The following is a 17628-nucleotide window of genomic DNA, read 5'->3' on the forward strand; positions in this document are numbered from 1 at the left end:
ATTCCTTCCTTAATCCTACCATCTGGCGGCTGGGTTCAAGGAGTAGAGGTGTATATGAAACTGGCTTCTTCCATTGAAGAATATTATTTACGATCCCTCTCCCTGCTCTAGCATTCCTATGTAGCAGAACCCTGCCCTCCCAGAAGAGCTTTCTAACCCCATGGGCTATTTATCACCTCATCAAGGGCCTCATGTAGGTAAATAAATTTTACCGGTTCTTAAATACCGAGCCGTACCGAATCGGTAAATTAGAATCGGTAAGTTACATGTAGGTAAAAATTCGGTAACAGTTACCGATTCGGTAACAGTCGGTAAATACGAATCGGAATTCACCGATTCGGTAAATACCGAGGTGATAATTACCGAATCGGAAAATACCGAGGTGGTATCTACCGAATCGGAAAATACCGAGGTGGTATCTACCGAATCGGAAAATACCGAATCGGTACGTACGGATTCGGTAAATAACATCACATGACTTGACGAAACAGCTAATCCTGTGCAACGACAGCCCACCCAACCAGGAACTGCCCACACCCAGGCAGGTGTACACAATTAGCCGAAGTGGCCACACCCAGGCAGGTGTACATAATTAGCCGACCCTGGAGAGGCTCGGAGTGCAGAGGAGAGGCAGGGAGCAGTTGCATGTGCGAGCGGGAAACGAACAGCATGTCCAGCCAGAGCACACAGAAAGACGGAGGGGAAAGGAGGAGGAAGCTCAAATTCAGCCCCAAGGAACTCCAGGTGCTGGTGGAGGAGGTGGTGAAGCAGCACCAGAAGCTGTTTGGGAGGCAATCCCTGCAAGTGCCTGAGGCCGAAAAGCGCAACATATGGCTGGCCATCCAGGCGCAGGTCAATGCTGTGGGAGTGACCCACAGGGAAATTGAGGTCCTCAAAAAGCGCTGGTATGACCTGAGGATTGTGACCAAGAGGAAGATGGGCGACATCCAGAAGGAGGCCAGCCAGACCGGAGGTGGAACCAACAGGGCACCTGCCCTCACCGAACTGGAGGAGCTGGTGGCGGCCACACTCGAGCAAGAGAGCGTTGTGGGTCTTGGGGACGCCGACAGCTCTGCCAGAGCCGCAACACACCAAGGTAAGACGAAAGCACAGCAATGTAGCCGCCCCTACCCCTATCCCACATCCCCCATTGTGACACGAGAATCACACTGCAGTCCACACGTGTCAGTGCAGACAGGCAATGCATTCCGGGAGATGTAGTCAGGGCAACACTAACCATGACGTAAATGTCACAGGGCAACAAGGCATGTCACGCACTCGAGGCACAAGGAGACAGAGGACAGATTGGAATGTGAAATGATTTATTGTGACGCTTGCAATGCAGCCCTTCGGGGACACTGAGCCAATGTTGTTTTTCTGTCCACAGATGTGACATCATGCAGTACAGGGCATGCTGCAGGGGAGACGGCACACCGGCCACAAAAATCACCTCTAGCCAGCACGAGTGCAGACCAGGGAGCAGGCCCACTTGCAGCCGCACCACCTACGCAGCCAGCCTCGCCGCACACAGAGCCAGCATCACCTCACCGAGAGCCAGCATCACCACCACCAGAGCCAGCATCGCCACTCATGTTCGATTCACCGGCCACATCTCCGCTTGCAGGTGTGAGAATGAGGAGGCGTCCAGCAGCCAGGCTACGAGCCTTAGACACCTCGTCAGATGACAGCATGGGCCCAGAAGACCGCACCGGGCCCCAGGAAGGGAGCCATCCCACTGTGCCCCAAACATCACAGGCAGCACAGACGGGAGCAAGAGGGCACCGCAGGTCGCGTGTCCAGAGTCCACCAGCACCCACTGACGGCCATGGTGTCTTCTTGGGGCTCGAGGGCCAAATGTTGAAGCAACAGCGCCTGCAATCAAAGGCAGTAATGTCAGTCCAGAGGCACATGCGGGTGATGAGGACAAGCTTAGTCAACATGGACACAAACATTGGCGGCATGGCTGCGGGCATTCGGGACATGTCCCAGTCAATCCAGCAGTTGTGCAGCAAATTAGATGCTGACATCGAAGCACGGCGCCGGGAACGCCAGAGAAGGGACACTACCAGCAGGGCACTCAACCGTCTGGCAACTGCGACTTCCCTACTTTGCCGGCGCTCTGTGACGATGCAGGAGGGCCTAACACAGTGCTGCAGCGACCTGTCACGGGGGATGGTGCAGGTGACAAGTGCACTAGGGGTGCTATTGACAAGTCAGGCGTCGACAACTGCTGCAGGGGATGCTGCGGAGAGCATCGACACCAGCAGCAGCATCACACCCCCCGTCCCCGAAGCACGCAGGAGCAGCAGGCGGCTTGGGGTTGGCTCTAGTGAGGATGCACAGGCCGTGCAATCCACCACTGCAGCGCGTATGCGCAAACATTGATGTGGCCCTGCTTATCCACTTGCCATTGGGTGACGTAACCCTGGACATACTCATTGTATAGATGGCATATTGCCAGATTGGCCTGTTCATGTGTTCATGGCGTGGTGCCACATTAAACTACGTCATGACTTCTCACGACTCGCTGTGTCCCCTCACTTACTCAGAAATAGTTGCATGTGATCTCTGCCCGTCTCTCTCTCCCATCGATTGCAGTTGGCACTCTAGCTGCGCTGCCCTCTGGCTGGCCTGACTCATCCTCGTTGTCCTCAAAATATGTTAGTTCCACATCTGTACCTTTTTTCGTGGCAAGGTTGTGCAGCATTGCACAAGTGGCAATTATCTTGCAGCAGGTGATGGGTTTGTACTGGCGTGCGCCTCCGCTCTTGTGGAGGCAGCGGAACCTGCTCTTCAGCAGTCCAAACGTGCGCTCCACCACATTGCGTGTAGATTTGTGGGCCACGTTGTATCGTCTCTCACTCTGGGTTGCTGGGTGTAGGTAGGGAGTGAGGATGAATGAACGGCATGCATATGCACTGTCGCCTGGATGAGTAAAAGGGAACCATCAGTTACATGCCTCTATACACTCTGATTTGCAGGTTTCAAGGGGCGTCACTGTTACTTACCCAGCAGGTATCCCTCTCCGAATTCTCCGGCTCTCAGTCGTGTGTAGATCCCACTATTCTGGAAGATGTAAGAGTCGTGGGTGCTCCCAGGAAACTTTGCAACAATATCTGTGATGATGTTCCCTGCATCACAGATCACCTGCACATTGATGGAGTGGGTGGACTTCCTGTTCCTGTAGATGTGCTCTGTGTCAGCTGGAGGACAGATTGGGATGTGTGTACCATCAATACAGCCGATGACATGGGGGAACTGTGCCATGTGATAAAAGTCTGTTTTTGTTTTCTGCAGTGCAGCCTGTGTGTTTGGGAAGCTGATGTAGTGGTGCATTCTCTGCATCATGGCATCCAGGAACTTCCTGAAGAAACGTGACAGGCAACTCTGGGATACCCCACCCACCGCAGCTATCACCACCTGATAACTGCCGGATGCCAACAGATGTAGGCTGCAGAGCACCTGCACATGTGGGGGTATGGCGTGCGCCCTTCTTATTGGCTGGTCCAGGAGTGGGTGAAGGTCCCTGATTAAGTCCATGATGGTTTCGGGGTGTAGCCTGTACCTCTCATGTATCTCTGCATCAGTCAGCTGGAATAGTGTGATGCGCTGTCTGTAGATTTGTTCCTCCCGTCGCCACACCCTCAGTCCTGCTGCCTGTAGACGTAGGCGCCTTGCAATGACGTACATGGCGGCCATGTTGTCCACGCTGTTGCATTTTGGGATTGCTTATGTGCATTGTTGATGGTTACCACCTGCTTTCCATCCGTGTTAATTACCGACTCTTATTTACCGATTTTCCTGGATTTCTTAATTACCGACTGCTCCTACATGTCATTTTCAATTTTTACCACTTCATATTTACCACTTCATATTTACCGATTCGTTAATAATGTATTCGGTAAATATGAATCGGTATTTTAGAATTCGGTAACTATGAATCGGTATTTACCGCCTCATATTTACCGAAAAGTGGTTTTTGGACTCCTACATCTCACTTGTCTGAATACCGGTCGGTAACGGCATATTTACCGAAAATCGGCCGTTACCGACCGGTATTTGGCTACCTACATGAGGCCCCAAATGAGCCTGGCTAATGCACTTAACTCTGATCAATCAGGACAGACCACTGGAATGCTGAATTTTGGCTTACAAACAAGAATGTCTTATAACTTATTGTCTGTACACTTTAGGAGAAATTTAACAATACCATAATGTTGGATTTATCAATACCATTCTAGAAAGTCATTGAATGATATTTTTATGATTCCCCTAGCAGCAATTATTAGTTAATAACTTCTTGCCATGTTAATTTCTGTGGCAGAGGATTTGCAATGGGAGAAATTACTTAGGGCATTTTTCCAACACCAGGCCTTATAAAAACATATTTTATAAGGACCCTGCCTAAATCTACAGGACCCTCCCCCCTGGAATACCCCTGGAAACTTAGGGGTTCTGAACATGTAAAAATATTGCAGATTCTCACTCCACAGTGTTCCTAGTACAAAAGTCGATTTTGGGAAGCACTTTACCACAATGTTGGGAGTGAAATGTGCAATTTTCCCTTAACGCAGGGCATCTAAAATTAGTTTTATAAGGGTCCTCCTTATAAATACCTGACCCCGCACCCCTGGGACACCTATGGGAGAAACTGGGGGTACCTGATATGTAAAAACATTATAGTTTATTATCGCCTCAAACACCAAAGTCGAGTTTAGGCACAATTTGCATTTCAAAAGCAGTCCTGCAACATAGGGCTACTTTTAAACTGACCTCAGGCCTCAGAAGTGCACTCATGCAAATGCAGACAGGGCCGTTTGCCTTTAAACTGCAAAGCCCTATTATATACTAGAGGCTTAAAGGTAGTTTTAATCCCCCTGCCCTATTATGTACTAGGGGCTTTTAGGGGAGGTAATGTCAATCATAGGGGTACCCTAACTCATAGTGTACCCTGGTGAATGTAGGTGTTTACCCAGTTTTATAAGTGTCTCTTTCAGCATAGCACTGGCCCTGGGCCTGGTTAGGCAGAGCCCGGGGACAGTCAGAGTCAGTTACCACAGTACCAGTCAGCAAAAATGTTGGGGGGTGCCCAAGGCACAGGATGACTTTGCAACAGTAAGGAATTGAAAGAAGCCCTTGGAGAAATGCAGACTGGGATAACACAAGTGACAGATGGTGTGATGGCTACGTCATAGAAGAAGCCAGCCAATCAGTTTGGCATCTACCAGAGACAATGTAAGAAGCATTAATAGTGGTGATCCCAAAAGCAGAAAAACAACCCCCCTTATCCATGATTAATTTAGGCACCAAGATAGTTTGTAAGATACTGGCTTGAAGGATGCTGAAAGTGTTACCTCACTTAGGACCTTATTTAAAGTTTGGATGATGGGTTACTCTGTCACAAACATGTTCGGTATTACGTCCGCTGTCTTACAAGTTCATTATATCCTGTGGCACTTTCACTATGACGGACAGGTTTCTGTCATGTTTGTGATGAAGTAAACTGGCCGCCGATTGGAAATCAGGCCCTTAGTGTGCAATGACCAATTGGGGTTTAGCCCACATAGAAGCTCGACTTCCAAGTTGCACAGACTTGTACATGTTAAGGATTATGTAAGCAAGATGATCAAGGCTATGCGGTGGATTCTCTCATTATTGAAAAAGTGTTCACCACCATCCTATGGGAGTTCATGTTCGGGTGTTAGTACAGATGAACTCAATCAAACTCTCATACACCCGCTCTTCTGCAAAGGATAAGACAGGGTAGATTATCTTTGAGAGGTATGAGCTTGAGTGGGGCACAAGACAGTGGAGTGGATGACATGTTAGTATGTATGAGGAACCCTTGGAATCAGTCCCATCTATGTTTCATTTATTACATGATTTTATACAGTATTCTGGAATGAGCACCAACTGGTCTAAGTCACATCTTTGTCTTGCAGGAGCAATGTCCCATAGTTGGGATGCATGTGCCCCTTGCACTGGTAGAAACAATTGAGTTGACCATAGGCAAAGTACTGTACGGGGCAGACCACTATCTTGCTTTCTGGCACTGATTGCCTCTGTCATTTATGGGAAGAGTGGCTCTTGTCAAAATGATGCCACTGCCCAGATATCTTTATGCACTTCAGGGAATAATGGATTTGCTTCCCAGATCGATATTTCAAAAGGTTGATGAGATACTTACTGTTCTGGTGTCTGGTGGAGGCTGCTCCAGAATTACACTGACTACAGTGCAGTTGCCATACAGTGGTGGCTGGCACAGGTAAGAGTGTCGGGTGGGGGAAGTAGACAGATGATGGGATAGGGAAAATTAAATAAATAAATAAAACCACTTACCTTGCGCTCGTTGCATCGCACATGGTAAGTGGTTTTATGTATTTATTTAATTTGACCTAACACGTCTTTTGTCGACTTTAGCCCGCCACACCACTCTAACCTGTGCCACCCGCCACTCTTACCATAGGAGCAAAAGACAATGTTTACAAGGAACTCATTCATTAATTAAATACAAACTCTTTAAGAAAATATAGCTTGCTTGAAATAATCAGGGACAAAAATAATATGCAAAATGAGACCTTAATTAAATTATAGTCAGAGTAATATTACATACATTTAGAAAACCCACACGACAATCTATCAAGTCGTACTCACTTCAGCCGAAATTAGTATGATTTATTTTGCAATCAAAATAACAATAAGAAGGATTACCACACACAGTATTTCCTAAGACACAAAATATTTACACTATAAACAATTCATATGTGATTTGGTGACCCCCGGTGAAGTGACCACAATCTAACAGTGATGTATGAATTAACTCAAAAAAAGTGGTGGGGGGCAGAAAGTTATTGGTAGTAACAGAAAGAGGTGCTTTCCATATTAATAGTATATTCAAATGTGTTTTGTTTTTCTTAGGCTCTCTCTTTGTTAAAGTCGACAACGTTTTGACCCTCTCTTGATATGGGGTCTCTTCAGGGCAGGATTCTCGGGACTAACGTAGGGAGAGTTTCAGAATTTGCTAAGGAAATACAGTATGAGTGAATGATGCGGGCATGGCAACATGGACACATTGGGCAAGGCTGCCCCAGAATTACACGGACTACAGTGCAGTTGCCATACAGTGGTGGCTGGCACAGGTAAGAGCGTCGGGTTTGGGAAGTAGACAGATGATGGGATAGGTAAAATTAAATACATAAATAAAACCACTTACCTTGCGCTCGCTGCATGGCGCCTGGTAAGTGGTTTTATTTATTTAATTAATTTCACCTATCCTGTCTTTTGTCGACTTTCGCCCACCTCACCACTCTAACCTGTGCCACCCACCACTGTTACCATATGAGCAAAACGGGTTAGCCCTACCAGACTTTGAACACAACTACCTGGCGGCTCAGCTCTAATTCCTGCCACAGTGTATAGATAGAGCGCTAGCCAGGAGAAAGCATTATTTGCAGGGTATTACTCAGACTCCACACTGCACACTGAGTCGTGAGAATCGGGATACTCCCTATTTGATATCACTGATGTTATAAATGCAAGGCCGCATGTGCATGATAATTATAAAAGGGACCACTTTTCAGAATTAAAAAAATGAAAGCGGAGGCTGTCTCCACACTGGGCAATATATATGAAAGAGAGTTTTTTATAACATTTGATGAGGTAGACGAAAATGTGTAATAAACGCGGAACACTTCCTGCCTTTTGCTAAACTAACTAGAGCCCTTAGGCAAACTTGGGGGGAATTCCCTAGACACCCCTCTGACTCTGCAATTATGGCTACCTTAACTTTTCTCACACAGGGTGAGTGACCCATATTATATACTTATAAAATGCTGCTATGGGACCAGATTGTTTACTTACTGAACACCGGGGGGAAGTAAGAACAAAATACAGCCTCACCATTCACTGACATTGAATGGACAAGATACTGCAGCGCCACAAGATGTTGTCTAACAATACACAGTTTTGTCTCACTCAGTTTAAATTGCTACACAGGGCCTACCGAACCCACCGATTATCCTGCAAAAGCAGGGTTTGGATTGGGATCAAAAATAGGCCCAGGCACCCTAAAAACAAGCATTGGCATAGCAAATAGGTCTCGCTTTTGTGACCTTATAAGTATTTAGTTATGCAGCACAATATCCTTGGTGCAACAACATCAACTGATGCATGGCTAAACACTTATAAGGTCCCAAAGGCGAGACCTATTGGCTATGCCAATGCTTGTTTAATCTGATGTGGGTCGTGAAACTTCTGAAGAAATGATTTTAAAGCTAAGAAAATAGGAAACAAGTAATGCTGGTGTTGATGAAAAATAAGAACATAGCTGCAAGCGCATCTTGGGAAGCATTTGCAATGCAATAGTTCTCGAATTTGTGAGAGCTTAAGCTACTAGTATTCTAAATGACAATATCTTTTATTTACGTTTTAAAAGCCAAAACATAAATAAAAGGCATTGTCATTTACAATGTCAATAGCTCAAACTCGTGTAAATGCGAGACCTACTGAATTGCAAATGCTTGTTCTTTTTAGCACTCCATGGCACCAATGTGTTTTTTGTACTCTTTTCCATGTGCTTCTTACCCCTTAAATCCTTACTCTGACCATGTTGCACCTCATCCCTTCCAGCCTGTCCCTAAAAGCACAGCAACAAGTCTATTTTTCCCAGATTTCACTAAAGGGCAGACTTTATCGTGTTGAATTTCTGTATCTTCTGCTTTCCACATGCTGCATGGAAGCCTAAGCCATGACACACAAAGCCAGAATTTCTGACACTGGGAAGGGGGCAGGGTTCTGCACTCAGCCTTTATTTGAGGCGAAAGAGTGACTGGAGAGATGTGTACTCCATAAATCTGGTGCAGGACTGCTGCAGAACACCTACATCTGGAGCATGTATTCCAATTCATAGTCATGTGGAAAGTAAATGGCCAATTTACATCTGCACATTTCCTGGTTCTTTTAAGTATGTGCAACTAACTCAACGTTTTATTATTAAGCTGAATATCATGCAATTGGCTTTTTAAATTGTGTTCCAGAGTTTCCTGGGTAAAAGTTAAAAAATAAGCTGTGCATTTCTTAAAGATTGAATATGTTGAATTCAGTTTTCAGTTTTGCAATAACTGTGTTTGCGTTACCGCCAGCACTTTGTTTTTTTTAACAATGCTTTACAAACAAGCATTGGCAAAGCATGCCAATATGAGAGATTGCTGAGAATCAATTGCCAAATGGCAGAGACTCCAGGTGCGGTTGCTGAGCTTTGTATGGCACAGGTTGCCAGATGTTGCACCCTTAAATAACTTTCAAAGGCCAAAATGCAGCACTGATCTATTTAATTGTGAAAACCTAGTGGCGGAGGGTTTGTGCAGCATCTACAGATTTGAGAGGGTGGCTGATTGCTAATCTGGGCAGGACAACACCTTTCTGTGCTAGAGTGATTTTTTGGTATTTTCAGAACACAATTGGGTGGATGCTGGTACTATCCTGGAAAGCTGGTAACATGCAACTGTTTGACTGACTTTGATAATAAAATTGTTACTCCCTTAGTAGCCTGGAATTGTTATATTTTGATGGTGACATTTTGTAGGAGATTACTTATTTGACAATGACTGTAGAGCCCATAGAATGTCACATTTGACTACAATACCTATCGATGTCGCCAATATGGGACAGTGACAAAGAAGGCTTATCATCTTGGAAATGATACTCCAATCCAGTGAAAACCTGAAGTCCCTGTGTTGAGAATGGAGTTATCTCACGTAGTTGAGTTGAGGCTCCCCCAGAATAAGAGGAAATAGGAGAATCATTAATACTTACTCCCAAGTTTTGTGCGTAAGCTTACTTTCCTGATAATAATTGACCACATATTGTCTACCGCAAACCTAAAAGAAGATTTGAGAAAACTGATTAAAGAATGAATCAGAACCTCCCAGACTTACCTAATAGCAGCAGTAAATGAGACTTCAAAAGACATACATACACTGGTTGTAAATGAGTGATCAAGGGATAGTGCAACAAAAAAGTGGTAATATCGACAAATGAACAAATGCAAGGGTCCAAAAAAATGAGTCCCGAGAGAAAGTATAAGAATCACATAATTGGAAGAATACGAAGTTGGGGCCTGTATTTAAGACTTTCGCCACACAATACCGAAAGATATTGAGAAAATTAAATAAAAAATGCTGAGGTCCAAGTTGGAAATTCCTTAAGCAATGGCAAATGTAGCCAGTTTTAGAAAACGTTTCTGACGTAGAGATGAGATATGGGCTTTAGCGTTTTGAGGTTCATTTAAACTGCGAGGTAAGGAGTAATTATAACCACCACTTGTGAACTTCCCCATTCACAAACATTCGGGAGCACCACTGACCAAGAGACCTAGAATTTGAAAGTAATGCAGGTTGGTGCCATAGAAATGAAAACGTTCTTAGATGAAGGGAAGCTGTGCCGCTGACCAAACACGGCAAGTGCAGACAGGTGGAAAAAAATTTGTTCGGCCAGGAATGTTTCTAATCAAAGCAACAATGAGCAGTTTGTTCTCCCAATCTCCCTTTGTGGTGTAGCATGCTCCTTACCTGTTGATAGGGGAGCTGCGAGAGCCACTGTAGCTGCATTTAGTTGAACTCTCCAATTGGGCAATATGTCGAATGAATTTCAAGCCTTCAAACATGTGAGAGGTTAAAATAGCAGGAACGGGGGCCGTTGTTGCACTAAATGTGTAGCGACTTATCTTAGATTGTTGTCATTTAATGACGGAATTTAAATTTTGATAGCGGAGTTTGCAGGGGTTGTGTTGGGGGAACCAGTATTGTGGAAAAGAATAAAGTGCTTCTTTTAAAAAAAAAAAAAATACCTTTTGACAAGTTCTAAAATAATTCTCTGCAGCAATAATAATTATCTCCAATATTGTCTTGCACGACTGTTTTTATATTACTGTAAAGCCAACCCTACTCGATCAAGAACACAGTCAATTGAACCTCAACCCTGCCGATTTTGCATCATGAAAAGTACTTGTATAACACTGCTTTGTGAAGCGTGCTCCCTTTAAAATCTGAAATATGAACTCTGAAACAGTGTCATCTGCATGTGTTTCCTAGCAGTACCAGCTGCCTCATTACTCTGAAAGAAAAATCCAGGAGTTTGAGGATCACATAGAAAAACTAAGAAAGGACTACCAGAGTCACCTGTGGAAATTGCGGCGTTTGGATCCCTTCTGTAAAGAACATCCATGGAAACCACGTGGCTACACAAGAACAATATTCTGGTGCAAATCCATACCGCAATCAGTGTCTAAAAATATGAAAACAGAAGAAGATTAGATATACCCCACTGGTATAATACCGGAAATGCCATAACCGAGATGGATAAAGCTATGCGCCGCAAGAAAATGCAAACATAAGTCAGATGCAAATATCTCACCTCGGTAAATTGGAAAGAGCATAAGCTTTGGGCCACTTGGATTATAACAATATGTGGCAAATATGGTCGGCACCCGGGCAAAAATAATTCCTGTGATCAATATCTGAAAAATGAATGGGAGTCAGTAAGAAACCAGTCTGGAAACGTCCCACTCCAGTGAGAATGCCTGTGGCATGGTCCGCAGTGTCAATGCGAGTGCGGCAATGAGACGGAAACAAAAGCGGCCGGCAGCCATATGAAAGTGCGGCGTGCAAAATTGGGTTCCAGCTACCATAGATAGAGGAAAGACAGATGGCGGCGTCACAAAAGTGAAAGAAATCGCGGCTGTAAGGGTGCCCGCGAGATGGCGCATGTGCTCGTAAGCGCGCCCCCGCTCGCGTGAACGCAAGCTCTAGGCCACCACCAAATGCATGTGGTAGCATTTTTTTGCAGCCCTTACTAAAAGTCTCGCCAGAGCAGCGCATGCGCTGGCTCAAGCGAGACCTAATGAATGTCCTCACATAACGAAACTGGTGCTCGTGTAAAGCGCTCTGATACCCAATACCCAGTGATGGTTGGCATTTGAGATTGGTTCAAACAGGCCACATTTTGGAGACACCAGGGACGTGAACGTCAAGCTTCCCAAAATACTACTATAGATGGATCCTAGCACATGTTGCCCTCCACTTTAACATATCCCAGTGATTGAATTTAGAACAAAGTCAAGCATAGCACTCAAAACAGAGCGAGTTGCGAATAATTACTGCAGTCTATCTTGAAAAGATGTTTCAGTCCAGGCCACTTCTCAAAAAGGGGACCTAGGGTGGAGCAGAAGCCATATACATAAATATTTAATGTTAATGTACCTCTTGTGGGTTCCAAAACTGACAATAAATCGGCCCTTCTCAAAGCAACAGAAAGAACCAAGGTAAAAAGACATGGTGGCAATAGACTGACGCAGTCCCATCACAGATGCCAGTCCGGCTAACATGGGAAGAGAAGAACGATCCATGTTCCCTCTAATTCTTTCTTGGTGTGCGGCAGTCTAAGGTCTGTGTGCGCTACAGCCAAAGCTATGTGCACCAAGATTTCAACTGTGCATGTGAGTAGCTACAATTCCGTGGCAAATACTATTCCATACTGGTTTACAAAAAAAGTGAAAAAAGGTGCATTTCCACACATACAGCTCCACCCCATGGAATCTTGAGATCATTAGTAAGTCAAATTAGAGCACTGCACTGAGATTTTTTTTATACATAAAACATTAGCATACTAAGTCACAACAGTTGTCATAAGCTCTGTACACAGCCCAAATTATTATAGAGCAATATTAAGAGTTTGTTAAATAAAGCAATAGGTTTTTGTACAAATCGTATTCTGAACTCGTCTACTTGAAAGTGCTTTCCTACCCGATAATGGCGTTTTGGTAAAATAAAATATTTGCCTAAGATCACACAATTCAAGCAGGAATGCTGTGATCAACCTGGGTTTTCTGGTTTCACTTTGTAAAATCGTCCTGTAAATGAGTATTTATTGGTCTTTCCTTATGTTGACGCTTGGTTTTTACCTCTTTGTGCCTTCTTTAATAGTTTATATAGCACAAACTTGTCCTGAAGGTAATTAAGCTTTTGTGTGAGTACCAGTTACATTACACAAGGTTACATTCATTTTTGAAAGGCACAGGGATTTTACTTGATTTGCCCAGACTAATAAGATGTGGAGTCAACATCGAGAAATGACCCTGGTCTCCCAGTTCCAAAGTCAGCAGCTTTGGCCATAGAGCCACATCCTAGGAAGAGGCAAGTGACTTTCAGAAGCCACATTACAGCTCGGCTCGTTATGGACTAGAAGATTCTAACAGGACCTCTAGCTGAGCCAGACTACAGACCCGAGCTTTGTGGCTCGCCCACCTCTAGCCAAAATGTTGATGAACAACTAGGTTGGCAAAAATGTATCACCTTACACTACATAGAAGGGAACACCCATTCCTAAAGAGCAGTGGCACCAATAATTACCAGTGTGAGATTGACTAAACTAGACCCCATTGTGACACCCTACTGCTTGGGACAGGCAAGGACAGCTGGAGGCACTCCGAGGTTTCTACTTACAGATATGTTCTCTTTATTGTCTTTATTTCTAACAGATGCCACTTGCTGAATACTTGAGCATACAACACTTAAAAGGGCGTGTGAGCTGCCTAATGATCCCTGACTGACAAGTAAACAAACAGAAAGGTAATTTTAATAAAAATGAACGCAGATTACTTTCATTAGTTCTTTTGAAATTCCGCGACTGGGCCCTTGCAGGGTCGTAAACCTGAATAAGTATCCAGCATTTCCTTTACAAAGGTGACAGCCGTAATGGTTCTGAAAATTGTCACGACAACCACATCGGGTAGGGCATGTGCCCTAAAGCACAAAGAGTGGGTAGACTACTCATTATCTCCGAGCATCAGCAGGATGATGAACAGAAGCCCTCGCATCGGCTGTCCTCTCGTAAAACACAAGAAATGCTCAGGGTACCGAGAATAAAATGCCTGTTTTCTGCAAGTCACAGGGCGTGCCCTCGGACGCTAAAATGCATATTTGCGAAAATATATTTATACCCACGTTTCCTGCACAACCGCTCTTCCCCGATGAAGGCGCCTTGATGCGATGTTCTATTGAGCATTTTTGGGAAGTTTGTCTAATCACACAGCTATTCCCTCATTCCCTCTTCCTGAGTCCACCTTTACTCTCCCCTGTCTCAGGCCACATCAACCAACATAAAACTTTATCAACATGCTTAATCCATCAAAACACACGAAAAGACATTTTAAGGACAACTAATACGAAAACCTGGATCATGTAACTTACAGGCACTTAATGTACAGAACACAGGTTTGGAACTAAGAAGCAACGAGGCAGTTTGGGAGACCGATATAAACATGAGGTGAATGGCAATCAGTGAGTCAGAGGTCGAGCTACATCATTCTTTATGGCTCATGACTCCAGACATGCACTCTGCATGGGAATGCAACCATCGCTCTTTCGAGCTCAGTGATGTCACTGGCACACTCCATGACTAACACAATCACAGGCCTGTCATTTGGAGGTGGAGTGGGACAGACAGAACAAGCTTGTGCACGAATATTGCACAGCATTAAAAAATATATTGGTCAGTAAAGCGAGCGTCATGCTGTGAGATGTCACTGCTGCTTGTCCAGCTCTTAAGCCGCTCCCCATCTCTAAAACTAACGCAGCAAGTGGCATGTGCAGATGACACTTGCAACGCAACTTGTGACCCTTTGCACCCTTAACAGGCTGCCATGGACGAGCAATACCTCCCTGCTGCCTGTACCCTCCTCTTGCACGGCGTTCTCCTTCACCCGAAACGTCCTGTATTGCTTGCTTTAAACAAGAAAGTGAGTTTGTTCCCGTGCCGCGTAATGCAATCTCGCGTGAAGAGGATGTACTAATGTGCGCGCGCTTCACGACTGAGGGTGCGCGCTCGAGATGAAAAGAAATCGCGGATGTAAGGGTGCCCGCGAGATGGCGCATGTGCTCGTAAGCGTGCGCCCGCTCGCGTGAAAGCAAGCTCTAGGCCACCACCAAATGCGTGTGGTAGCATTTTTTTGCAGCCCTTACTAAAAGTCTCGCCAGAGTAGCGCATGCGCTGGCTCAGGCGAGACCTAAAAAGTGCCCCACATTTGCAGATTGTGCCTTTCCACAAAACACTGCTTCAGAGTTTAAAGTATTATGAATAGAAGGACGGGCGTTTCTTTAAAAGAGGCATGATTTCATAACGTCGCTGAGATAAAAACAATTTAAATATTGCCAGGACTCTTTGTGCATGGATTAGTTCACTATGGTCAATCACACCTGAATATGTGAGGCCACTTCTGCTTTGGCCCCATTCCCCTGCTCAATCTGCATACATTAATGGGCCGGCCCAGCGAGAGACTGGGAATGACACCTCTACCCCATTGGAGGTGGAGGATTAGACGAGGAAGAGGAGGAGGAAGAAGCCACGTAGCACAAGCTTAACAGGTCCGGCTCAGCCCGCTGGTATATACCCTTCTCCCACCCCCGCCAGCTCCGCATGTTGCTGCTCTGCCTCCTCGGGTTGCAGGCGTGGGTGAACATAATGAGCTCTCACTGCTTCTGGAGCTGCGCCTCCTCCGCCTAATGCAGTGAGCCAACCCCAGGACCTCAACCCACCCGATCCTGCCCGCACCGCCAGGATCCTCGGACCTCAAGAAGCATGACCACCCCAATGGGGGTATTTTTAGACAAGCCAAAGATGGCGAAGCATAATGCTCATGGGCATGGTAATGAACTGCATTATGGACTAAGTAGTATGCAATGGTGGCAACCTGAGATGAAGGATGCACACACAGTAGTGATTGGCCTTCCAAATGGACTTGAGAGATGGTCTTTTTTTTACTGTTTATGATGGGCATGCTGGATCCCAAGTTGCTAAATATGCTGTGAGCCTTTACCAGATCACATTACATCCAACCAGGATTTTAAAGCTTCTGATGGTGAACTCTGTGTTGAAAGTGTACAGAGTGGAATCCGAACAGTTTTCCTAGAAATTGAGGAACACATGAGAGTAATCTCCGAGAAGAAACATGGGGCAGGCAGAAGTGGGTCAACAGCTGCAGGAAAGTGATTTCTCCCCAGCACATATATTTCATCAACTGTGGTGACTCGAGAGGTTTACTGTGTAGGACCAAGAAGGTTAATTTGTTTACACAAGATCATGAACCAAGCAATCCACAGGAAAAAGAACGTATCCAGAACACATGTGGTTCTGTAATGATTCAACGTGTGAATGGTTTGGTTGCTGTATCCAGGGAATTCGAGGACTTTGATTACAAATGTGTTTATGGGAAAGGCCCCACAGAGGAACTTGTTTCCCAAGAGCCAGAAGCATATGAAATAGAATGATCAGAAGAAGATGATCCGTTTATCATCCCGGCTTGCAATGGTATCTGGGATGTGATGGGCACGAAGAGCTTTGTGATTTTGTAAGATCCAGGCTTGAAGTTACAGATGACCTTGCAAATGTTTGTAATGAAATAGCCGACACCTGTTTGTGTAAGGGTAGCAGAGACAACATGAGCGCCATACTGATATGTTTTCTGAGTTCACCGAAAGTATTGCCTGATGTCGTGAAGCGAGAGACTGAATTTAACAGAACCTGGAAAGTGGAGTAGAAGAGATCACAAAGAAGCAGGGCGAAGAAGGGGTGCCAAACTTTGTCCATGTGATACGTACGTTAGCAACTGAGAGCATCCCAAATCTCCCAAAAGAGGGTGAATTGGCAAGCAAACGAAGTGTGATTGAAGCAGTTTACAACAGACTTAATAATCCTTTTAGAAATGAGGACACAGATTTTGCATCAACAGATGAAGTGGTAAAAAAAGCCATCCATGCATGGAGTTAGCGTTTATTCGTTAAATGAACTCAAGACCCTCAGTGACCCTTCTTAGCGTCCATCCTCAACTATGCAGTCAATAAGAGAATAGGATGTGGGAGAGATTGACAACACCAGAAATCCAAGCAGCGCTACACCTGGCCCCGGAACAATTGTTTTTCTTTGGGTAAAATTGAGACTCCTGTAAACGTGATTTTAAACAATAATTCATGTTGGGAATAAGACTCCAGCATTTTTGTTGTATGATTTCGTTTTTGTAAAGCGTAATGGTCTTTGTACAAAATGTTCATATTTAATTATGAACTGCTTTAAATCACTATAAAAGTTATAAGAACTGTCTGGCTTGTTGTGTGATGAAACACATTTATATAACCCTTTAAATTCCTGTGGTGCTTATGGATTGGGGGATGGGGGAACAGCAACCCAACCATTGGATACCGGCAGGAGTTGTGCTCAGAAATTGTTTTAAAGGCTGAGTCAGTTTTTCCCAGTAGCGAATTCGCTTTGAAGTAAAAATGAGTTACTTTGTAGGATAGGGATAATTTTATTTCAGATCTATAAACATGGGTTCGAGCTTGGCTGCAGAAGTAATGTTGTTTATTGGTGCAGAGTCCAGCCTAGGCGTTCATTCTTATGCCTCCTTTGCAACCACTAAAACCCGGAAATGGAAATGATCATGTGTGTAAAAGAAGGCAGCTTTCGACGTGACTTAGGAACCGCCAGCATTTTTATTTACTATTATGATTGCCTGGAACTGCTGCTGCTACACGTAAAATATTCTGACTTCGATTTCATCACTAAAGCTTGATGTAACCT

General features: G+C 44.8%; 1 pseudogene; it reads left to right on the plus strand.

Annotated features, from left to right (window-relative positions):
- Positions 1-15645: 15645 nt before the first annotated feature.
- LOC146861121 (protein phosphatase 1A pseudogene) lies at positions 15646-16821 on the plus strand (annotated as a pseudogene).
- Positions 16822-17628: the final 807 nt, after the last annotated feature.

Source organism: Triturus cristatus, chromosome 3_1 (genome assembly GCF_964204655.1).
Source record: "Triturus cristatus chromosome 3_1, aTriCri1.1, whole genome shotgun sequence".
NCBI classification, from domain to species: Eukaryota; Metazoa; Chordata; class Amphibia; order Caudata; family Salamandridae; genus Triturus; species Triturus cristatus.